Source organism: Nymphalis io, chromosome 20 (genome assembly GCF_905147045.1).
Source record: "Nymphalis io chromosome 20, ilAglIoxx1.1, whole genome shotgun sequence".
Taxonomy (NCBI): Eukaryota; Metazoa; Arthropoda; class Insecta; order Lepidoptera; family Nymphalidae; genus Nymphalis; species Nymphalis io.
The window spans coordinates 1,049,106-1,075,881 of record NC_065907.1 but is presented as its reverse complement, the minus strand read 5'-3'; the positions used below and the strand labels follow the sequence as shown (position 1 = coordinate 1,075,881).

Genomic DNA, 26,776 nt, shown 5'->3' with positions numbered 1-26,776 from the left:
AAGGTGCGATTTGTTATAAGAGAGTTAGAAAACGGTTCAGTGGGAGCGGTTCGGGTGGCTATATGATTTCTTCATGTCTGATTCTAATGCTGATCTTCTAAAACCGAAGAATGTAAATATAAAACATGAAAGATATGTTGTATGACTAATGCCTAGCAAAAGACAGACAGTATTACGGTTAGCAAATCACTTATTTATTAATTTAATTACAACAATAAAATCTAAAGAATAATTTCTAATATGGGTGTAATTTTTACGCCACAACACAATAATAAACAAAAATGTTCTTAATTATTTTATTTATAAAATATTACAAATAAAGGTAATCTTAATTAGGACATTATATTTTTGTAAGTTTTTAGAGTCGAGATGGCCTAGTGGTTGAACGTGGTGAAACTTAACCGATGATTGTAGGTTCAAACCCGGGCAAGCACTACTGAACTTTCATGTGCTTATTTTGTATTTATAATTAATCTCGTACTTAACGGTGAAATAAAACATGCATGTGTCTAATTTTAAAAGAAATTCTGCCAAATGTGTATTTCACCAACTCGCTTTAGAGCAGCGTGGTAGAATAAGCTTCAGACCTTCTCAAAAAAGAAGCGGAGGTTAAGACCTCAGAACAAACATAAAAATCATAACATCAGTTATTTGTATTAGAAGTATTTTAGTGTATGTGATCTTTTGAGATGATTCCTTATCATCAGGTGGCCGTGGAACTGTTCAAGGACACGTAAATAGTATTATAATTTCAATTTGCAAATGAAGAAATCATTTATCTGTTTATAAAACAAAATCAACTTCAAATAAAATTAGGGTAAATAAAATTTTCATTCCTTATTTATTTTACCCTTAGATACAAACAGTACAATCAAAGAGATTGTACTGCAACTTTTTACTTTTAAAAATCTTTTTCCCCGACCAGCTATGTATATATGTTAAAATGTCATACGACATGAGTTTTATACAAAGATTTTTCTTTTATCTATATTTATATAAACCGTATTTACATATCTATATTTTTTCTTCAACCCTTTCGTTAGGGTGATTCTAAATAAAAGTTTTATATTTTATTTTATACATTATTTTTTTACACGATATATATACATATATAGAAAATGTAACGGGTAAATGTAACGGTAATGTAAAAATGTAACGAAATGTTGTATGATTCTTTTTTAATTAAATTATAATATACAAGAAATATTAACCACCCCTTACATCTTCAATACGCCAACGAACTTGGAAACGAACTAGTGGTAGGGCTTTGTGCAAGCTCGTCTGGGTAGGTACCACCTACGCATCAGATATTCTACCGCAAAACAGCAGTACTTGGTATTGTTGTGTTCCGGTTTGAAGGGTAAGTGAGCCAGTGTAATTACAGGCACATAAAATCTTAGTTCCCAAGGTTGGTGGCGCATTGGCGATGTAAGCGATGGTTAACATTTCTTACAGTGCCAATGTCTCAGGGCGTTGGAGACCACTTACCATCAGGTGGCCCATATGCTCGTCCGCCTTCCTATTCTAAAAAAAAAAACGAAGGTCATTAACCCCTTGTGCAGTTACAATGTTACACACCTTTCACATCGAAACCCAACAGTACTAAGTATCTCTGTTTGCAGTAGAACATACACAAAGCCCTACCACCATCCAAGAGACCATTCTTTTCCAGCAATTAAATTACATTTACATTGCTATAGAATTATATATACATTAATATCGACTTGACTTAAGTCCAGATGGCCCAGTGGTTAGAACGCGTGAATCTTAAATATCGTAGGTTAGAACCCACTGAATTTTCATGTGCTTAATTTGTGTTTATAATTCATCTCGTGCTTGACAGTGAAGGAAAACATCGTAAGAAAACCTGCCCCATGTGTATTCTACCAACCCGCATTAGAGCAGCGTGGTGGAATAAGCCCAAACCTTCTCCTCAAAAGGAAGAGGAGGCCTTAGCCCAGCAGTGGGGCATTCACAGGCTGTTATTGTTGTTGTTGTAATATATAGCTCAAAGTTTTTTTTATCATCTATATAATATTTTATTCAATAAAACAATTGATTTATTAATATTTTTCAACATGAGGTTTAAATTAATTAATTAGCAAAGTTAAATGTATCTGTGAGACTTTATTATATAAACGAAAACCAAGGCAAGGAACAAACTTGCGAAGACAGAAGCTTGGTGTTACAAGTTTAACTCGAATACTTGTGTTTATACAATATCATTCAATATTTATACAATAATCAACAATCCTTGTTCATTTATTTATATTTTATTAAAAAAACAGTACAAAGAATTAATATAAAATGAGAGTAGGGAATTAAAAATTGAAGATCCTAAGTTGTGGATACAAATATATAATATTGCTATAAATACACTGTGACACTGTCTGTATTCCAACTTCGTTAAAAACATCCCAATGGGAGCTCCGAGCTCCGAGGTTTCAAATAGCACAAACAGCTCTTTTTTGAAGAACGTAATCACACATATGTATGTATCTCTAACGAATACCAACAATAAAACTATATATTATGTAATCAAATTAAATGTATGCTATTCAAGTTTACGATATTTTTTTCTAAATTGTCACTATTTTAATTCTACCGCCGTTCCGGTAGCACACTCTAGCGAGAGGAAATGATAAGAAAATAGTAAGTAGCTCGCATAGTTGCTCTTTTAAAATTAATCACATATTTAAATATTATTTCTGATCAGTCCTGCTTTGAAAATTAAATTAATTAATTAATAAAGACTACCATGATGTAATATTATTACTAATTACTTGAATTACACTTAAACATACCCACTCTATAGCTCATTATATACCGTTATATAATACATAATGCGGATTAAATGCATCAAATTATTATATTAATCGTAATAATAAAGTACAGTGGATAATTAAAATTAAAATATTTTATATAAAGTTAAACTAGTTTTCTTGTATAAGAATTCTACCACAAAAATATCGTACGTATTAGCACAGACTTAGGAAATGGCGAGAGAGACCCAGCTGGTAGATTAAGTAAAAACGCTTACAAAGGGACCACGTTTATGACACCTGGTATATCTTTTAGACAGTTCAATCGCTGCAGTGCAGGTGGTTACTTCATTTTAACGAAAGCGTGCAACGCTGTTACTGTAAATTGTGCAGTACCTTTATTATGAAGCATTTACTTTTTTTTATTTTATTTAACCGAATCATGGATTCACAATACGCTGATTGGATTTCGAAGTTTTATTCAATTCGATTTACAAGCATTCATATTGTGCTCCAATCAATAGTTAAACGATTACGAATGGTTTTGCTAATATATCTAGTTTTAGAAGGATTACATTGTAAGATAGGTTACCTTAAATGCCCTGGAATAATCCTGGATAATTAACATCTATTACCGGGGGTAGGGTTTTGTGCAAGCCTGCCCAAATGTGCAATCAAAACATTAATGGTACTGCTGTGTTCAGGTTTCAGGTTTGAATATTACGAAACCAATGACTTTTTAGATGATTGCACGCCATTGAATGGAAAGATCGCCTCCAGCCCATTTCAACTTGATAAAATGTATAGTTTTTTTTTTTTTATAGAATAGGAAGGCGGACGAGCATATGGACCACCTGATGGTAAGTGGTCACCAAACGCCCTTAGACATTAGTATTGTAAGAAATGTTAACCATTGCTTACATCACCAATGCGCCACCAACCTTGGGAACTAAGATTTTATGTCCCTTGTGCCTGTAATTACACTGGCTCACTCACCCTTCAAACCGGAATACAACAATATTAAGTATTGCTGTTTTGCGGTAGAATATCTGATGAGTGGGTGGTACCTACCCAGACGAGCTTGCACAAAGCCCTACCACCAGTAAATAGTTATCTCTTCTCCACCTGAGAAGGTTTGAAGATTTTCCACCACACTACTAGAATGAGACTTTATGGATGTATATGTTGCGGAATTCCATCCGACACATACAGGGTTCCTCACGATTTTTTGTTTCACTACTGAGCACGAGATGAATTATACGCACATGACATTTAAAGAGGTGGTTGCCTGGCTTTGAACCCATAATCTTTGGTTAAGATCGCGTGGCCACTGTTCTCCCTCAGAAGTTTAAATAAAGAACTCGTAAACCCTAAAAGCATTACAAATCTCCGACCATTTAAAGCGATGTGTAGTTTATTCAATGGTGCATCCAGATATTATATACCTAAAAGTGCTATTTGTATTCCCGGAGTTGAACCAATATTTCACTGAAATCCCCAAATCTATTTCATATGTCTTTCGTACAGTTCGTCCGTGTGGATACTATTAGAATTATTATATATATATACAACCGACATACTATCGTTAAAAAACGTTTTTGAGGGTTTTTGGAGTCATTTGTTTTTCTCTATAAGTAGAAAACCTCATAAATAATATATCCGCAGAACTAAAAATGTATGATGATTAAAATTAATTATCAAAAATAAATTAAATGACTTAATTAAATTTAAAACAATATCGGCCAGCATAAACGTTGTTTAGCGGTTAATTAGTTAAGCAATACTGTGTTTTCTTCTTTCGACTGCTAAATCAATAATGACACAAAGAGAAAAATCCGTGTCTAACTGAACACAACACACCACATCGTACTAATCGTAAATTTTTTTCTAAAATAAATAAAACTGTAAAATGAAAATAAAAAAGTTATAAACAATTGGTGCAATTATAAACGCCCTATCACACTCAACGGTCGCTTCTAGGAAATTCTGTAATAGGAATTCACAAACACGCGTAATGTTTATGTTGCAAATACGCAGGTCATAACGAAACATAAAATGTTATATAACATGTGACGTAAAAAAATATCGCGTTAGAATTCATATATATATATATATATATATATAGTTTTACATAACTAAATATATGAATTCTAAGCACAAGGGACATAACATCTTAGTTTCTAAGGTACATTGGTGATGTGCCAACCTAAGGTATGGTTAATGTTTCTTACAATGCCAATGTCTTGGGCGGTGGCGACACTTGACACTTCATCAGGTGGCAGGGTATTTGCCCGTCCATCTACATATTCTATAATTCATCTTCTGCTCCTCTTATCTCTGCTCTCGTGTCCAAGATCAAACATCGTGAGGAAACCAACCTGTGCCACTACCAAACGTGTGCCACTAATCGGCATCGGTATTTCTGTTATGACAACCCAGTATTATATACAAAATTTAACTATTATTTAAACAAATATAACAAATTTGAACATACAAATGCAAAATATTTGATATCAGAGACACGGTGTGTTCAGCACATGTCCGTGTCCGAGTGGGGTCCGAATCCAAACTTCAGAATATACAGTATTTTTCATTTGCTCAACGAGATTGATTTGAATTAAATAAAAATGAATTATGTGGTGGAAATAAAATACGGCTGTATATGAAAATGTTTTCTAGGGTTGATTAGTTAAGCTGCATGATTATTTTTATCGTCTTTTTTTAAATGTTACATCAATTTTGACAGAAAGATAGAAACCAGTGTTTAACTAACTACCCACCCACTGAAAACATCGTGAATGTCTTGGATAAAAATCCGTCACCTGTCTATCCACAAACAAGCATTTAAGCGTGTGGAATATTGCTGAGCTGGAAATCCACAACAGAGTGATTTTTAAGGCATTTCCTGCCTCGCACAACCTCTCTGTGGAACCAGCTTTTACTGGCGACTTTACTGAACCGATGTGATATAGACACCTTCAAGAAAAGAGCCTACTCATTCCATAAAGACTGGCAACACACCTGCAAGCCCTCAGGTGTTGAAGGTGTCCATAGATGGTGGTAGCTACTTTACATAAGGTCAGCCTCCTGCTCGTTTGCCCCCTCATATAAAAAGCTGCTATCAGTCTGACTTAGTCCAATAGTGAGACATTTTCAGACTTTCACTTTATTTAGAATGCCTCACAACATTATACTGTAGAAATAAAATATTCCAGACGAGCCGAAGCCAGTTAGTTATCAGTCTTATTTTTTTAACAGCGTTACAATGTTCCCAAAGTTCGATTCTGTATTTTTTAAAAAGGGTCAGTATGTATACGCATTTACATATGTATGTTTGTCAGAATTTCTGTCTTCGGACGAAATTTATTTTGATAAGAAATTATTTTGTCGACTAAAAAGTAAAAGTATGCGTAATAGCGTTATTCCTGACTGAATTTATTTTTTGAATGTGAACAATTAGTTTTGTACTGGCTCGGCTTAAGCCTGCGAGATAAACAAGCGATTCTTGTTGGTTTTTTAATTAGCATTTTTTTTTGTTAATTACTCAGTACTTGAGTGACTGAGCTTCGTTTGCCTCTAATAATTACTTTAAAAATGTTTTTTTTTTAAAAGACCTGTATACATAAACTTAAACATCAATATTTTAGCAAAATATTTAGAGCAGTTTCTCAAATACACAATATATATTTATATATTATGTATATAAGTTTTAGTTGCATTATATATTATTTAACGCAAACATACTGGTGGTAGAGCTTTATGCAAGCTAGTCAGGGCAGGTACCACCCACTCATCAGGTATTCTACCGCAAAACAGCAATACTTAATATTGTTGTGTTCCGGTTGGAAGGATGAGTGAGCCAGTGTAATTATAGACACAAGGGACATATAACAACTTAGTTCCAAAGGTTAGTGGCGCATTGGCGATGTAAGCGATTTTAACATTTCTTACAATACCGATGTCTATGGGCGTTGGTGACCACTTACCATACCTATACTATAAATGCGTGATGTGACAATGACCGTAATAACTATAACATTTCAACAAACGCATCAAAATGGTATATCACCATAAGAGTAATGAAGTGAGTTCTTACAGGAGAGCATTGCTGATTAATCTTTGAACAAACGCTTAACTAGTTCTATTCTGAGAATATCCTGAATGAAGTGAGTAAGATACCCAATTACGTCATTTCTATAAATATTTCATCTTTTCTACAAAAAAAAACAACAATCGCTATATAACTCTCAACCCACAGTAATGTAAAAGGCAGATTAAAAACGTTTTTCTAAAAGAAACAGCTTAAAAATAAAAAAGAAACATTTTTAGACGGTTAAAACGACCGGTGTATTTAAAAAAAAATTATACAAAAATGTGTTTCATGGTAAACCTTTCACAGAGATGTTTGATCTTATTATAATATTTCTTTGTTTGTTTTTCGAATTACTATATAACGAACGAATGAAACCTCTCGTTATCTGTCTTTCAAGATTCGTTACTTAATAAAAAACCATTGAATGATTTTAATACAGTAACAGTACAGTAACAGCCTGTTAATGTCCCACTACTGGGCTTCTTCTCCCTCTTGAGGAGAAGTTTTGGAGCTTATTCCACCACGCTGCTCCAATGCGGGTTGGTAGAATACACATGTGGCAGAATTTTAATGAAATTAGACACATGCAGGTTTCCTCACAAAGTTTTCCTTCACCGTCAAGCACGAGATGAATTATAAACAAAAATTAAGCACTTGAAAATTCATTGGTGCTTGCCCGGGTTTAAACCCACGATCATCGGTTAAGATTCAAGCAAGTAAGCAAGTTGAAGTAGCAAGCTTCAAGCACAAAAGAAGAACATACTTTTGTTTTAATACCTGCCACCCCCCCCCCCCTCGCAACATGAATAATAGGTTAGTCTGCGACTGTTTAGTTAAACACTGATTTATCTCTTTCTGTCATTATTGATTTGACATTGGAAAGAAAAAGACGAAGCATTAACTAATCACCCGCTAAACAGCGTTTATAAGTAAGGCCGACATTAAAACAGTATACTCGATACTGTATAATTAATGATAAAACCCCCTACGGGCTTTATTTTAGTTTTACAATTCCGTCGTATATTTCACTAATAAATATACTAGCTGATATATTATTTAGGCCGAAATCAAAATCGCAATTAGAATCGTCTTTATATTACAGAATTAAATATATTCTAATTTAAAGAGCGAGTGAGACAGTGGAATAAAAATTTTTGGGACTTCGATTCCATGTATAACATGTAAGTTAAGGCATACATATATCGCCATGGTACATGGGCGGAGGTGCACTCTTACCATTTGATATCAAATTAACTTATTTGATTTGTTTATTAAGAAAAAAATCGCTTCCTTCCAACAGATAAACTCTAAAGCAGAAAAAAATGAAATCATCATTTGCTTATCTTTCCTGAGGCTGTATATCGTTAATTTTTTTTATCAATAAAAAATTAAAATCTCGTATAAAAAGGTATTAAGGAATAAGGAATGTTATGCAACACAAGATTATATCACGATGATAATAGAACTCATTCATCATCAATTCATATAGGATACATACATTTCATTGTATAATTTAACATTTACAAGTATATATTTGATGAAAAATAATAATCACTAAAGTTATTTCTAGTTTCTTAGTAGAATCTACAGTCTGAACCGGTAACCTTACAAGTTACCGTTAGACTTGTAAATAATAATTTGATTTGTGTTTATACATATTTATAACGAGACATTCATGATACTATATTTATAGCGTTTCGTATACACGCTTAAATCTTTAAAAATTTAAATAAACATTTTGTAATCGTATATTCTAAATGGATGTCTTAACACAAAGTTAAATATATTTATATAAAACCTTGTTTCTCGAATCATTACCGAACATTGATATTTTTTTTTTTTATTTTTTTTTTATATTCGCCGGGAGGGCAAATGACTCTACTCCACCTGATGGTAAGTGGTAGTAGAGTCCAAACGCGACGACGGCCAGTACAGACGGGAAAAACGTTCTGCACTAGCCGCCTTCGCCTTGCCAGCCCGCAAGATGCCTCTTCACGCCTCGTTTGAAGGAACCCGGGTTGTAAGAGGAGGGGAACACGTGAGCTGGTAAGGAATTCCATTTTTTGGAAGTGCGACAAAGAAAGGAGTTGCCAAATTTCTTTGTTCGCGATGGAATTGATGTCACAGTTAGGCGGTGACATCGAGAACCAGCTCGCGTGGACTTAAGAAGGAAGGGGGAAGCAGGAATTAGAGAGAATAATTCCTCAGAGCACTCGCCGTGATACAGTCGATAGAAAGCGCTCAGTGCTGCTATCTCACTATAATAACAGAATAAAAATTTTCAGGCAAATATTGTTACTTTGTTTTTTTTTTTTTTTAATTTTAGTTATAGAATATATGAATAAAAATGGCTACAGCCATAGCTAAAAATAAATGATATAAATTTTATATAGTTATTATTCGATAAGTATCTCGCTACAAATTATAATTATTAAGCAAATATTTTTTTTTAGTTTTACACATACAAATAATATGGGCCGAGAAAAATTCTCGCTTAAGGACTTTTACCAATTACTTAACAGACCTCAAGGTCATTGTTTAGACCAGCTTTAAACGAGCCTAATCCATTTTGGTATACAAGGTATACGCATTTTTAATAAAATTCCGCAGTCTACACTTGAGTTGCCACTAAGCAGTCTTCAATTAGATTTAAAAAAATCTTAATAGTAAAGCCTATTGCTATTTAGCTGAATATATATCTGACAGAAATGCATAGATTAATTTTTTGCTGGATCTCCTGTATGAACTAAGTGTTACATACACTTTGTTATATAAATTTGTATTTAAAAATATGTATTCAATGTTTCGTGTTAGTTATCTCAATAGAACCCACATTCTCGACCGGTGGTTTAAGATTCAAAAATACTTGTAATGTTTAAATAAAAATATTTTAGTCTGATATGATTTTATTTGGCAGCCTGAGTAGATAGTTATAGAAGATCTTACAAGACAATTTAATATAAAAGTACTATTTATAATATATGGTAATTTATATGAATCAATCTCCGGTATTTTTAATAGAAGGAAAAATATTGGCCAAGGAAATACAATATTTTATATAAATTTGAAAGATTTTCTCTGAGATATCCCAAAAAAAATTATAATAATGATTAACTTTGTATAATTAATTATAAAACAATAACTCGTAATTTAAAAAAAAAACTTAAAATAATTCGTATTCAATTAATGTATGAAGAACTTTTATAAAATAAATAATTCTACTGCAAAAAATATATATCAATCCTCACCTCATCTAGGAAACTCCGAGATTAAACGTCCATTTAACTCCAAACTAAATAATAGTCAAATAACTCACACATAATTTTATTACAACACTGCGTAAAAAGTTTCGTAGCGAGCGGGAAACACCGGTGCAAATAGGGGCGACACGTCCACCGCTTACAACATCACGAGGCTAACTGAAAGATCTGTTAAACCGTTACCTTCATACCGTAGTATTACCCGACTATATACGGAGCGTCAGCGAGAGTTCCCATTAAGGACTTTACAGGATAAATTCAATTCGGACGTGTTATATAATGTACTTTTGAATCGTAAAGCCAATGGAAGTATTTCATATGCCCATGGCTCGTTAGGGCGCCCGGCTGTAGAATTTTTCTAACGCCTTATAGGGATCTAGAATTACTTATACGTACAAGGTACGCTTTCAGAGGGGTAATGAGCTGTACAGTCTAGGAAAAAAATGTTGCGTACTCGGTCTTTTCAGGATTTTCCTGTAAGGCTGCGATGTTAAAAGGTACTATTTTTAATTTTGTTGAGTAATTAAAACGTTTAAAGGCTAATTGTGTATTTTTTTTTGACGCGCTATGTCTTCGCAGTCAAGTCCATTGACTTTTGAAGGCCCTTTTGACTTTTCTATGGACGTCATTGGCAACAACCAAGACGAATTTAATTTCATTTGATTTAGTTGATTTATCATGAAACTTATTACTCAAAATGTTAAATATTCAAAAACTGATACTACTAAATGAGGAAGCGTTAGACCTTATAATATACTAAAAAAAATTTACGTGTCATACAAATATATGCTAAGCTGCAATAGGGACTTCATATTCATAGTGCGAGCCGAGATGACCCAGTGGTTAGATCCCATGAATGTTAAGCGATGATCGTGGATTCAATTCCAATCAAGCATCACTGAATTTTCATGTGCTTATTTTGTGTTTGTAGTTCATCTCGTATTCAGCAATGAAGGAATACATCGTGAGAAAAACAAGGGGTACAATTCTACTAACAAATTGTCACTTTATTGCAATCGAAAAGAAATTTGGCAATTCCTTTCTTTGTCGCACTACCAAAAAATGGAATTCCTTACCAGCTCACGTGTTCCCCTCCTCTTACAACCCGAGTTCCTTCAAACGAGGCGTGAAGAGGCATCTTGCGGGCCGGCAAGGCGGTGACGGCTAGTACAGAACATTCTTCCCGACTGTACTGGCCGTCGTCGCGTTTGGACTCTACTACCACTTACCATCAGGTGGAGTAGAGTCATTTGCCATCCCGGACATATAAAAAAAAAATCGAATTGAAGCGTGATCGTTGCCGTTTTTTCTGTTTTCCTATTATTTAATTTAATTATTAACTATTGCCATAAAAGTTAACAATTACGTTTGATTTTGACATAACGCTACATGTTAACATATTATGGGTTCGGTCCCGACTCGAATAAATACAAATGATTCAAAGTTAGATCGGAATTGAATCGGGAACGTATCGTAATCGTTATAAATTAGTAAAATTCGGCCCCTGCATGTATATCCACCAACCCATATTGTAGCAGCGTGATGGACTATATTCCAAAACTCCTTAAATAGAGAGAAAGCCATTGACCTAATATTTTTTAATGGATTGGCGAGTACAACAAGCTGTAGCTAAGCTGCAGCTTTCTTTCGTTGACTGATGTAGTTACTCGACTTGTGTATTTTAGTTTCTTTCAAAACATACTCATAATATATTAAGGCGTTCTTATTTGGGATATTGGAAATATATACAGCCAGACTGACTATCGACACAGCTCAGCACTGACGATGCATGAAATTTGGATAAGACGTTTGTTTCATATAGAAGATACGGGTTAACAAAGGAGCTGCGGAATTTTAGTACCTTAAGCATGAACTTCTTAACTGAAGATGTGGGACTCAATCCGAAGCCAAACCGCTTTAATGTGAATAAATGGTATTTATACTTCATATTGTGCTCGGTTTTAAGAAATCTGTACGTGCAGGTGTATCGAACTATGAACCCACATTATAACACTGTATATATTTCGATGCTATTGGATTATATTTGGAGTATATTACTCTTATAGTAGAATTATAAGGCAAATTACTTTTATTTTTTTATTTTATTTTTTATACAAAAGATGGACGAGCATATGAGCCAACTAACGGTAAGTGGTCGCCAACGCCCATAGACATTGGCATTGTAAAAAATGTTAAGCATCGCTTACATCGCCAATGCGCCACCAAACTTAGGAACTAAGATGTAATGTCCCTTGTGCCTGTAATCACACTCGCTCACTCACCATTCAATTTGGAACACAAAAACACCAAGTACTGCTGTTTTTCTGTAGAATATCTGATAAGTGGGTAATACCTACCCAGACGAGCTTGCACAAAGCCTTTCCACCAGTGCTTCGGGGAACGCTATGATATTGAACCTTTTTGATTAATGATTTACGCTGATTTTTAGTTCTGTACTCAGTAAAGCTGATCTGAAAGATTAAACTAAATACGTTAAAAAACTGATATGCGACCTTCACTATAATTATTATAACTTATTAACGCTACAAAGATCAAAATAGCAGGTCAGGGTAAGTCGCTTTTCAACAATTCACGAACGAGATTCGAAGTGACTTATTATAGAATAGCACGGCTGATGCTTGTTAATTTATTTAACAGTGATAGTGTGAGCAGAAAAGAGGTTATAAGCGGAGTGAATTAAAGTGTTTTTGAGGAGAAGAGAGGTGAGGATTTGGTTGACGGTTAATTAACAATAATTTTAAAATTAAACCAATAGAAATAAACTTATGTAATTTCAAGTTAATCATTTAATACTATATAATGAAGTTATTCATATATAAATTAATTATATAAATATATTTATATATAAATTATTCATAATGCTGATGTATGCTTTTTTAGTTATTTTTTTTTTTTATTGTTTTCTTTACCGTGTCACTTAAATCTTTAAAATTGTATCCACTCCTATTGTTTATTATGATTGGTATTTTCAATATTAATTTTAAAATGCTATCTCACATACTGCTGGCGGGTTAGAGATATGCCTTGGTTAGAACTTATATATATTTATTCATATATATTTTTATTATTTTATCTATTTATATATATATATATATATATTTAATTATTATTATTTTTAGAATTTATACATACATATAATAGTTGGTTGTTAATATAACCAGCATGATTTCAAACACTCTCAGTTCAAGCGACTCGAATGACAATAGTGAGTATCTTAGTGACGCAGTGCTCTCTAGTGATGATAGTTTTCATAGTGCTTCTCTTCCTCTAAACTCTCTTTTAGATTCAACTTTCTCCGGTTTCACTAGAAATTTTAATGTAGTGCATATAAATGCACAGAGTGTACCATCTCATTACCCCGATTTCCTGTCTTCCTTTGATAGTAAAAATATTCATGCCGTCCTAGTATCCGAATCTTTTCTGAAACCCTGCTTACCTTCAACTTCTTACTGTTTGCCTGGCTTTCATCTGATCCGGAATGATCGTACCGGTAAAGGTGGTGGTGGAGTGGCAATATATCTCCGTAGTCATATCCCCTTTACTATTTTAAATAAATCTCCTACACAATACTATGAGTCATCTGAACATATTTTTATTGAAGTCTTATTCGGCCATCTCAAACTACTACTGGGTGTTTTTTATAGTCCATCCCTTACTATTAATTATTTTGAAAATTTGTTGGAACAATTTAGTGCGTCTGTTGATCACACAATCATTATGGGAGATTTTAATACTTGTTTAATTAAAGATGATCAACGCGCCAAACGTTTTAAAAATATAATTAATAGCTGTAACCTTAATGTACTTCATACGAATGCAACTCATTTTTTTCCGAATTGTTTGCCATCGCTGTTGGACTTAATGGTTGTTTCCTCGCCTAGTCATGTTGATGCGCATGGTCAGCTTCCCGCTGAAGCCTTTTCTTACCATGACTTAATTTATTTATCGTATAGGATACGACCTCCGCGGGCTAAGCCCACCATAGTCATGCGGCGAAATTACCAGAATTTGAATACTCCCAATTTTATGGCTGATCTAAACAATATCGACTGGACCGCAATATATAATGCCAACTCAATAGACGATACAATAAGTATATTTAATTCCCTATTAAATGATCTATTGGATGTACACGCCCCTTTAAGACCTATCAAGCTTAAGCACCTACCGGCTTCTTGGCTAACTCAGGACATTAAAGCACTTATGGCAAAGCGTAATGCTGCGAAAGCTAGATACAAAAGAAATGCGACGAACGATAACCTTTTAAAATATAAGCAGCTGCGAAATCGTTGCAGTATGCTTTGTCGTGATGCTCAGCGTAAGTTTATTACTAATGCTATCGAAAAAAGCGGAACATCTAGGATATGGCAGTTTTTGAGATCATTGGGGATAGGGCGTCAGCGGGAAACGTTTCCTGCCAATTTCAATCTCGATGATCTTAATAAACACTTTATTTCCTCTTCCTCTCTAAACAATCAGTACAAATCCATCACACTCAACATCTCCATTCCTTGCCAATCCCTAGCTATCCTCCTTTCCAATTCAGTCCTGTTACCATGGCAGAATTAAAAAAACACATCCTATGCATAAATGTGATGCAATCGGTTGTGACGGAATTAGTCGAAAACTTATACTTATTACCCTTAACAGTATATTGCCTACTTTATGCCATATATTTAACTATTCTTTATTACATGGTGCCTTTCCTTCTGTATGGCGTAAAGCTCTCGTGATTCCTATTCCCAAAGTTTCCAATCCTTTGCTTCCTTCCCATTTTAGACCTATTTCTGTTCTTCCATTTCTTTCAAAGGTGTTAGAGCGTGTTGTTCACTCTCAACTAAACCAATTCCTCACTATTAATAAAATCCTGTGCCCTTTTCAATCTGGGTTTAGATTAGGCCATAGTACAGTTACAGCTCTTGTTAAGGTATGTGATGACATTCGATAACAAATCCGTGACTGTACTAGCTCTCCTTGACTTTTCAAATGCCTTTAATGACATCGACTATGACATATGCTTGGCAATCCTAAGATCGCTAAGCATAGATTCTACTGTCATTGAATGGTTCCACTCTTATCTGTTTAACCGACAGCAATGCATAATGGCTAATAATAAATATTCATCCTATCTAGATATTCCTTCCGGTGTCCCGAAAGGTGGTGTGCTTTCTCCTCTTCTCTTTTCTATATTCATTAATACTCTCTCTTCACTTATTTCCTCCTCTTATCATCTATATGCTGATGATCTACAAATTTACGTTACCGCTCCTTTAGACAGTATCGATGAGGCAGCTGCAACCTTGAATCATGATTTGGCAAAGATATCCGAATGGTGTAAATCTTACGGTCTCAAAGTGAACCCGAGCAAGTCGCAAGTGGCTATATTTGGCAGTCATAAGCTTCTGACGAGGGTCCAAGATAAACATCTACCTCCAATCTTATTTGAGGGCCAAATATCACACATGCAAGAGACTGTTAGAAATCTTGGACTACTTCTTGATGCTTCCTTTTCCTGGGTACCTCAAATCACTGAAATGAGTCGTAAGATTTTCGCTATCATTGGTTTTTTAAGGCGATGGAAAAACCTTTTGCCTATCAAGGCAAAGATCAGTTTAGCTAATACGTTCCTCTTACCAATACTGGACTATGCTGATGTCTGCTACATGGATTTAACTGAAGACCTCCTAAATAAATTAGAACGGCTGCAAAATATAGCCATAAGATTTATTTTTGGCCTGCGAAAGTTTGATCATGTCTCTGAGTATCGGTCTCAGTTAAAGTGGCTGCCAATCAGACTACGAAGAAATCTACACGCCTTATCTCTTCTCTACTCTATTATTTATATCGATCACACACCATCTTACCTTAAAGAACGCTTTAAATTTCTTGGTTGCGACAGCGCACACAACCTGCGTTCTTCGGATGATAATAAACTAGTTACCCCCTGCAGCCGGACACAAACCTACAGTAACTCTTTTACTGCAAAAACCATCAAACTTTGGAATGCACTGCCTACAGATATTCGGCAGTCGAATTCATTGAGTATTTTTAAATACCGCTTGAAAAGCTATTATTAGTCCATTTCCAAGTAAGGTATGTATGTATATATGAAATAGTATGTGGTTTATAATTTATCTATATATAATTTTATACTCTATAATTATATATAATATGTATATGCTAAATAATATATATATATATATATATATATATATTTGTACGCCGTGGAGTACCGGCTTAGAATAGTACTCCCCCAATCTCATCCCGTGGGTGTCGTAAGAGGCGACTAAGGGACGGGGAAAAGGGGGGATGGGCAGCAGCGTCCCCCCTCCCATAAACATCTTACCCCCTACTGCGCTCGCCAACACGCCTGCCCAGCGCGGCGAGTATGGGCAAACCACCTCCCTAAATGGCAGATGCGCCCAAAAAAAAGCCCCCAGTTACCGGCAAGCCCGCTAGGCCCGACCAAGGTAGCGGTCGCGGTATCGGCAGGGCAGGGGGTGCTAAGAATCACCGGTTCACGGCAGGCTACCGTATAAAACGACTGAAAATGGCAACGTATAATGGACGCTCGATGAGGCTGGACCATCACCTCGCCGAATTAGAAGTAGAGTTAAGTCATATAAACTGGCATATACTGGGGTTATCTGAAGTCCGAAGACAGGGGGAGGACACGATAACTCTAGAGTCCGGTAACTTACTCTACTTCCGCGAAGGTGATAACCTCTCCCAGGGTGGTGTCGGTTTTCTAGTCAAAAAGGATCTCATTAGCAGCATTGTGGAAATCAGTAGTGTGTCGAACCGGGTAGCGTACCTTGTCCTAAAACTTTCCGACAGGTACTCCCTGAAGGTTGTACAGGTATATGCGCCAACTTCGACATACTCTGATGATGTGGTCGAAGCGATGTACGAGGACATCGCAAAGGCCCTCAACGACACCTCGAGGGCCCACTACAATGTTGTTATGGGAGACTTTAATGCTAAAGTGGGAGTACAAGATAGCGGTGAATCGAAAGTCGGACCTTACGGCTTGGGCTGCAGAAATCACAGGGGGCAAATGCTGGTAAACTTTCTCGAAGCGCAGGGGCTTTTTTTGATGAATTCTTTCTTTCAAAAGAAGCCTCAGAGGAGGTGGACCTGGCGAAGCCCCGATAACGTGACAAGGAACGAGATAGACTTTATCATCTCGAATAAAAGGCACATATTTAGAGATGTTTCAGTGATCAACAGGTTTAATACCGGAAGTGATCACCGCTTGGTTCGAGGCACTCTAAATATCAACTTAAAAGCCGAAAGATCGAGAATGATGAGGTCTACTCTCCGACCTACCATGCTCCAAGCTGCTCAAGGCTCCGAAAAGTTCCAAATGGAACTTCAAAATCAATTCACCGCGTTGGAAACCATAAGCAGCATTGATGAGAGAACCGACACGCTGGTCAAAATACTGCAAAACACATCCCGCAAGTGTTTTCCGCCACAGAGAAGAGACAACGCACCAAAACTCTCTGCTGAGACACTCGAGCTCATGAGAAAACGACGAGAACTACCATCGTTTTTGTCAGATAAGGCCTTAAACCGAACAATAAAAACGCTGACGCGACGCGATCTCCGACGCTCCAATACCCGTGCCATCAAGGCTGCGATTGAGCAAAATCGGGGATCGAAAGTGTTCGCTCGCAAGTTTGGGAGGCCGCGTCTGACAAAACTTAAAACTGAAAATGGTGGGGTCGTTACCTCTAGGCCTGAGATTATCGGAGAAGTAGAGAGGTTTTATGGGCAGTTGTTCTCTTCAAGATCGGATAAACCCATGGGAATCAGTATTGATGACCAGCGCGCCCCTCTTATGCGCCATTACTCCGAGGAGCTCCCGGTCGTTGACCAAGGAGAGATTAGGGCGGCTCTAGAACAGCTTAAAAACAACAAATCTCCGGGAGATGACGGAATCACAACAGAGTTGCTTAAGGCAGGCGGGACTCCGGTCCTGAAAGAGCTAGCAAGCCTCTTTAATTCCGTCATCCAACATGGCAAGACCCCGGAAACGTGGAGCGGGAGTGAGGTGGTACTGTTTTTCAAGAAAGGTGATAAAACCCTCTTGAAAAACTACAGACTAATCTCCCTCCTGAGTCACGTGTATAAGCTGTTCTCAAGAGTCGTCACGAACCGTCTCGCCAGACGACTTGACGAGTTCCAGCCCCCAGAGCAAGCCGGCTTTCGATCAGGCTACAGCACCGTGGACCACATCCATACTGTTCGGCAGATTGTGCAGAAGACCGAAGAGTACAATCAGCCGCTGTGTATGGCATTTGTGGACTACGAGAAAGCCTTCGACTCCATCGAAACCTGGGCAGTGCTCGACTCATTGCAGAGATGTCATATCGATTGGAGATATATCGAGGTACTGAGATGTCTGTACAACGCCGCTACAATGACTGTCCACATCCAGGACTGTAAGACGAAGGCGATCCAATTGCGCAGAGGGGTGAGACAGGGGGATGTAATATCCCCGAAACTGTTCACCAACGCGTTGGAAGACGTTTTCAAAACGCTGGATTGGACTAGGTATGGAGTCAATGTAAACGGCGAGTACATCTCACACCTTCGATTTGCCGACGATATCGTCATCATAGCAGAGTCGCTGGAACAACTCACCGAAATGCTGCGTAGCCTAGGCGAGTCTTCCCGGTGTGTCGGTCTCGGCATGAACTTGGACAAGACCAAGGTCATGTTCAATAGGCATGTCGTGCCGGGACCGATATACGTCGAGGGGAAACCTCTCGAAGTTGTTAGTGAATATACCTACCTAGGACAGATAATACAAGTCGGTAGGAACAACTTCGAGAAGGAAGCCGATCGAAGAATTCGCTTGGGATGGGCAGCATTTGGCAACCTTCGTCAAGTCCTCAAGTCGTCTATACCGCAATGTTTGAAGACGAAAGTCTTCAACCAATGCGTCTTACCTGCCATGACATACGGTGCCGAAACGTGGACACTAACTGCGGGACTAGTCCACAAATTCAAAGTCGCTCAGCGTGCTATGGAGCGAGCTATGCTCGGAGTATCTTTGAAGGATAAGATCAGAAATGAGATTATCCGGAAAAGAACCGGAGTCACCGACATAGCTTGCAAAATTAGCAGGCTGAAGTGGCAGTGGGCTGGTCACGTATGTCGTAGGACCGATGGCCGTTGGAGCAGACGAGTCCTAGAGTGGAGACCGCGAATCGGCAAGCGCAGCGTAGGGCGCCCTCCAGCCAGGTGGACCGACGACCTTAAGAAGGTGGCGGGCACCAACTGGATGCGGAAGGCGGAGGACAGGGAGCTTTGGCGCACCTTGGGAGAGGCCTATGTTCAGCAGTGGACAACGATTGGCTGTTGATTGATTGATTGATATATTTGTATGAATGTATATGTGTATGTGTGTGTATGTATGTATGTATATGTGGTTAGTGGGATGTAGATATGTGTAGTCTATTAAATATTTAGTATCTCCTTTTTATATGTAAATGCACTTACCTGTTCTCTTACAAAATTCTTTCACCAAAGGTTGTCTGTTAGAGATCGCTATAAGTGATAAGACCGCCTTTCTCTCATTTTATGTATATGTTGTGCAAAAAGTGTTAAATAAATAAATAAATAAATAAATAAATGAAGTATAAAAACTATACTTAAAATAAATGAATAAAGCGAAGGTAAAAATTATACATCCAAAAATATTAACCAATCACGGCAGTTTATTTTCATTCGAATAAATTATTACCCGAATCAGGGACAGAACCGGAAACCAAAGCGATTGGTTTCATTGTTTATTTATTTAAGAACACCTGGTTGAAATTCTATTGAAATAAATGTACCGAAAAGTTGAACTTTTACGATGTAACTAAATGTCTGGTCAAGAGTTCAACGAACCGCTCTTTAAACATTACCAATTTTGGTGAAAATAATAACCGTTTAAAGCTAAATTGTTATTTACTTTAGAAGTTGCTTATTAATTTTCAAAAATTGATTCCACATTCGAAGATAACTCAGACCTACAAAGACCGACATACAACTGTTGTTTCTTTTAAAATAATATTTGAAACTAAGGAGGCGATCCCCTTACCCGCACTTTTTTTTTTAATAAAAAAGCTACGTTAGAATAAATCGTTATAAGAAATATTAACCGTTCCTTATATCGCTAATGCGCTACCAACCTTATCCTAAGATGTTATATCTCTTGTACCTTTCACTGGCTCACTCACCCTTCAAACTGGAGCTCAACGTCTGGGTAGAACCTACCCAGACGGGCTTGTACAAAACCCTACCACCACCACCAAGAGATACATTTCCAATGATAACAGATTTTATATATAAACTAATTAGTTTTATTGTATATTTTAGCATCTAATTGTTTCTAGAATATTTTTTATAACAGAAATGCTTCAATATATTTTTTTTGTACGCTGTTATAATAAGTTTAACGATACTAATCAAGTGTAGTCGGTTAACAGAGATAACAAGCTTATGCTTTTAACTTTCATTAACAATGTTTTCATCATATTTCTAGAAACATCTAATAAATATAATTCAAAATAATATGTTTGACATAATATAGTCCTGATCCTTAATGTTAAACATATTATTTTGAATTATATTTATTAAACAAATGTTAAAAATGCGAAAGTATGTTCATTTGTTTGTAACGTTTTTACGTCTTAATTACTCAACCGATCATCATGGTTTTTTTTTTATATATTTGCCGGGAAGGCATACTTTTATCCACCTGATGGTAAGTGGTAGTAGAGTCCAAACGCGACGACGGCCAGTACAGTTGGGAAGAATGTTCTGCACTAGCCAACCCCGCTTTGCCGCCCGCAAGATGCCTCTTCATGCCTCGTTTGAAAGAACCCGAGTCGTAAGAAGAGGGGAACAAGTGAGCTGGTAAAGAATTCCATTTTTTGGAAGTGCGACAAAGAAATCAGTTTATTTCGCATGCATGTTGTCAGGGATACAGAGAATGACATAGATACCCAACCCCCCCTCCCCCCTTACACAAGCTCAAAGCCACGGGTAGGAAACTAGCGGAACGTAAACTGAAACGAACATTCCAATATACATAAACATTGCATACTTTTTACTCATTCTATATAACATAATTATAATCATTTTTTTATTTTTAGAACCAGCTGGCATGATTGGAAGGTTGTGGGTTCGATTCCCACCAAGGATAGACATTTGTGTGCATGGACATGTCCGTTTGTCCTGAGTCTGAATGTAATTATCTATATAAGTATGTATTTACAAAAGACAGTAGTATATGTAGTATATCAGTTGTCTGGTTTCCATAGTACAAGCTCTGCTTAGTTTAGGATCAGATGGCCGTGTGTGAATGTAAAGCGTGGATGTATGTTATGTACAACTGTTGGAGATCCAAATAAATAAATAAATTCAACTGAAATAATATAATATATATAACATATTAAATTATTCTAAAATAACGGTCAGTTTAGTAAGTACAGCGATATTCGGGTTTTATTTCAAAACCTCAGCTTCGTAAAAAGCGAACGCTTAACTTATTTATGTGAATATGCGAGACCGCACATTGATATAGACTGTAATTTATTATCGTGTTTATTATCTCCCGATTAAAATGAGAGAAAAAAAATCAACGTTATTTTACGCTGTGGTTACGATATTTTAAAATATTACATTTTTATTTATTGTACAATTTCTGAGAACCGATATGGCCAGTGGAAAGAATACACGTGAATCTCGAGTGAGGCTTACGGTTTTAGTGCGGGCAAGCACCGCTGAATTTTCATTTCTTTAATTTGTGTTTATATTTTATTTCGTACTCAGCCGTAAAAGAAAATATTGAAGGGACAAGCGTATATTAAATGAGGGCAACGTAATGGAAAAAACCGAACCTGCTACTCATTACACATACATTTACACTCACGTACAGTATATAAATGACCCTATAGACCTTTCACTTTGTGGTAGGGCCTTGTCAAACCAATTTAAGTAAGTACCACCAACATCATCATCATCATTACATTTCCTACCGCCAAATAGTAATACTTAGTATTTTTGTGCTCCAGTTTGAATGATGAGTGAGCCAGTATAACCACAGGGAGAAGGGACATGGCACCTTAGTTCCAAGGTTGTTGTTGCGTACCGGTGTTGTACGCGATAGCTTATATTTTATATTGCCCATATCAATGAGCAGTGGTGACCACATAATATCAAGTAGTTTTTATTGTATACGTTAAAACCACTAAGTCACCAATCTTTATTTCAAATTGTTTACTAAAGCGTACTAACCTAGTTTACAAAATCCCGCAGGTTAACACAAAATTTAAGCAAAGCCAATATGCTCATACATAGTCATATATCCATAACTGGCTTAACAGCAACAAGATTTATCATATGACAAGTATCGAAGTGGAACACGAAACGCAAATATTATTAACAATAATACACTCCAATGAAAATGAACTTTTTTTTTAAACTAAATAAATCTAATATCAACATTACACACATACATACAAACTAATATATTCCCATAAATCTATTATATATTTGGTCAAAAGATTTTGATTAGTATGAATAAAATTAATTAATTTTGTAGACATCTTAAGTTTTTATCGTCTTTATTGGCTATCATTATATCTGATGAGGACCTACGGACTTACATAAAGCCTTCGTTAAAATAAATAGTTTTAATTACAAAGGACACGGACAAATTTTCCTTCAAAATCAACATAAGCATAACATATTATACCGGCAATAATTCGCAATTATAAATATTTAATCCACTTATTCAAGAAGTATAAGCTTTTGTTTAACATTTATATAACGTATATGCAACATGACTGCGTCGTTGGTCTATTGGCCAGATATAAAAAATATAAAAGGTATGTTTTTTTATCTGCTGATGGTGCACTACAACAAACGCAAAAAAATACCTTCAAAATGATTTGACTGTACCTGAGTTGAACAAAAATATAAACCTTATATGTACGTGGGAGTAGTAGAATCAATCTATGTGTCCATTGATTTATTTTTATGTGTATATATGTATGTATATACACAATGTTCTTAGGAAATGTAATCCACTTCCCGTAGTTCCAGTCAGTTTTTTCAATCAAATTAGTCATACCGCTAATTCGGTCGCATATCAGTAATTGGAAAACTTATTCAAGCAGACTTCGATCAAAGTTTCTTTTGAGTCAGCGAGTCGTAAACTTATTCCCACATAAATATATCTTCGGATTAAAGATGATAATTGATCTCGCGATCTTTTATCCCGTAAATTACGACAACGCTCTTTTTTTCAGCCTTTTTCCGTCCACTGCTGGACGAAAGCCTCCCCCATAAAACGCCAAACATCCACCTACCACCTTTTTTAAATCGTCGATCCATCTTGTCACAGGGCGTCCTACACTACGTTTGCCTAAGCGTGGTCTCCACTCTAACACGTGTCGGATCCATCGGCCAACGCTATATTATTTCTTAATAATTGTTGTATCTACAGCAGAAGAAATATTTATTATAGATTAGTTTGTTAAAGCTTGTCATAGACATTATTGCTTTTGCTACATACATGATATTAAGGTTAATTGTGCTGTAAAGTAATTTTTCGCACTTGGTGGAGGACAGCTGGCCATCCTTAACATATGTTATTCTCATTATCTAGCTGGAATAACCCGACTGTACCCTAAAAAGTCTTTGTTAAGTTTCATTATTGCATATTGTCTAGACTGAACAAATGTAAAAACCCTCTTGTGAAGTGAATAAAATCATAAACCGATATTGGATACTACATATTATTTACTATAATATAGTATATAAAATATACTATATTCTCCGCGCAGTTTCACCTATTGAAATCCTTCAGTTCGTGCTCCACCTCTGTAGATCCTAGCGCGATATTTAATAGCCTATAGTTTTCTTCAAGAATTGGGCTATAATAAATCCGACTGATAGATTCAGAGCTATCGCGTTCAAACCAAAAAACAAAAACCTCTTCAAGTAACAATACCTTTGTTATGTGTATTTGTATCTGTGTATAATAAGGGCTGTACCGACTACAAAAGAAGGAGGTTTTTGATAGTTATCTCAAAACTCGGTCACTTATGAACCCGTAAGGGTGAAAAACATTATTTCGACTATTTAAATTATTGCCTCGTTGGTCTTTCGGTTATCTTTTGAAAGCTACATCTTCAAATTACAGAAACAAATTGAATGCTCATGACAGAAAACTTTATGAAAAAACCTGCCTGTACATATGGGATGAAATTCTAGGACATTTATATCCACTGAGGCACAGCGTCTTCCTCTAAAAGAGGAGATATTTGCCCAGCATTGTGACATTTATGAACTCCAACGGTACCGTTGCAAAAATATATTCATAATATAATTTTTCTTCGGAAATGCATTTCTAATATAACATTGTACAATATAATGTGTTCTATATATTGATAAATTTACTGGTGGTAGGGCTTTGTGCAAGCTCGTCTGGGTAGGTACCACACACTCATCAGATATTCTACCGCAAAACAGCAGTACTTGATATTGTTGTGTTCCGGTTTGAAGGGTGAGTGAGCCAGTGTAATTACAGGTACAAGGGACATAAAATCTTAGTTCCCAAGGTTGGTGGCGCATTGGCTATGTAAGCGATGGTTGACATCCAACATGCCAATGTCTAAGAGCGTTTGGTGACCACTTACCATCAGGTGGTCCATATGCTCGTCCGCCTTCCTATTCTATAAAAAAATAAAATATATATATATATATATATTTGAACACATCATTGCTTTAATTAGAGTGTCAAATACAACAGTATTCCCAGGAAGGATGCATCATCTGGAAAGTTTTAAGCTTAGCGTTAGACAACGCTTATCAATTGTTCCTGCGGTATAATTAATATTTGAACATCGAAAATTATCTTTCATTTTTGTTAACTAGCTTAGTTGCTGGTAGGGCTTTGTGTGAGCACGTCTGGGTAGGTAGCGCCCACTCATATATTCTACCGCCAAACAGCAATACTTAGTATTGCTCCGGTTTGAAGGATGCCGGAGCCACTGTAGAAGGCACAAGGGACATAAAATTAGTTCCAAAAATTGGTTAGGCGTCGGCAATGTAAAGGTTAGCGGTGCTAACCACTTAACATTTGACAGTCTGCCTACCTTATAAAAAAAATGGAGTAACGACCCCTAATAATTCCAGTTCTGGGCTCAGATCTCCTCATTTTTGCGGAAATGGTTAGGAGTTTATTCCACCACGCTGTTCCAATGCAGATTGTTCAACTTACATTTAGCATAATTTCATCCGACACATGCAAATCCTAGCGATGTTTACCTTGGCTTTCGAGCACGCTCCAAATCCGTAAGGAAGAGAAAAAGGCGTTCGCCCAGAAGTATAATAATAACGGGTAATAACTTTATACATTTAAATTGAATGTATTAATTATATGTTATACAAATCAATTATTTGAAACAACTATTAATTATTTCAACAGCTACTAGCTTAAATTGCAAATTAAAGGTTATCAATAGGTTTCCAACTAATCAGAATGAAGTATTTTCTATTGAAAATATATTAAATATGTCAATTAGCGATGATTTCCCAAACAGGCGCCGGCGGGGACCGAGTAATCGAACGACAGTGATTACACGCTCCAATTATTCTGATTTGACACAAGTTATAAGTAACACGCCTTATAGGTAAAGCTCATTTTAATGTGTACTACCCACTTAGATATTCGACTATTAAATAGTAACAATATTTTGCTACCAGCATAGCTGATTTGACTGTCAAGCGGCAGGACAATGTTTAAAAGCTGAACTATATCTGATACGTGTTGGATTGCCTTTACATCGGATTATGTTGTGTATATATAGTATTTATGTGAAATGAGAAAATAAAGAGTACACCTGTGTTAACACTTAATACACTTGTACACTATAAAATAATATCCTGAGACATTATTCACACGCTGCCATCTGATCCCAAATTAAGCAGAGCTTGTGCTATGGAAACCAGAAAACTGATATACTACATATACTACTTTTCAAACAACCAAACAGACATGTTCATGCACATAAATGTCTATCCTGGGTGGGAATTGAACTCACAACCTTCGGCGTGAAAGGCAGGTATCTACCAACCACGCCAACCAACTCGTCTAATTTTCCATTTCCAGGAAAGGTGTCGTTAGATTAGTGTTACCCGTAAATACTTTAAGATATATAAATTTATCCATGATTATATTGAGTCACTAGACCTGCTGGAACGCATTTCTGCATATACCGTCTCGGTAGTAGATTGCACTATAGAACTATTATTAGTTTACCAATGCCCTAATTCTACTTTCCCGGCACACACGCTTGAAGCTTATGACTTAATAAATAAATCATGGAAAAACACTCGCTGCTGTTTGTACGTTTCAATAATATAATAGTTATATATATTCATATACCATATAATATATTAATTGTATTCCAGCATCTTTTGTCGCGTCGTGTTATTGCATCAAATTATGTTCATTTAATGAGTGTTGATTAAAATTATAGTCGCAAAATTCAATTCTAAAAATGGAAAATTTAGTGGTGCGTAATAAAATGTTTCAGATTGTGACTGCACAGCCAACAAAGCGGAAATGC

General features: G+C 36.1%; 1 protein-coding gene across 1 annotated transcript in view; it reads right to left on the bottom strand.

Moving 5' to 3' along the window:
• The window catches only part of LOC126776480 (hemicentin-2-like), a 162,284-nt gene extending 152,043 nt beyond the window's left edge, over window positions 1-10,241 (bottom strand). Inside the window, exon 1 of the mRNA XM_050499028.1 lies at window positions 10,104-10,241. The gene's annotated coding sequence lies outside the window, so the exon portion shown is untranslated. The remainder of the gene's footprint in view (window positions 1-10,103) is intronic.
• Window positions 10,242-26,776: the final 16,535 nt, after the last annotated feature.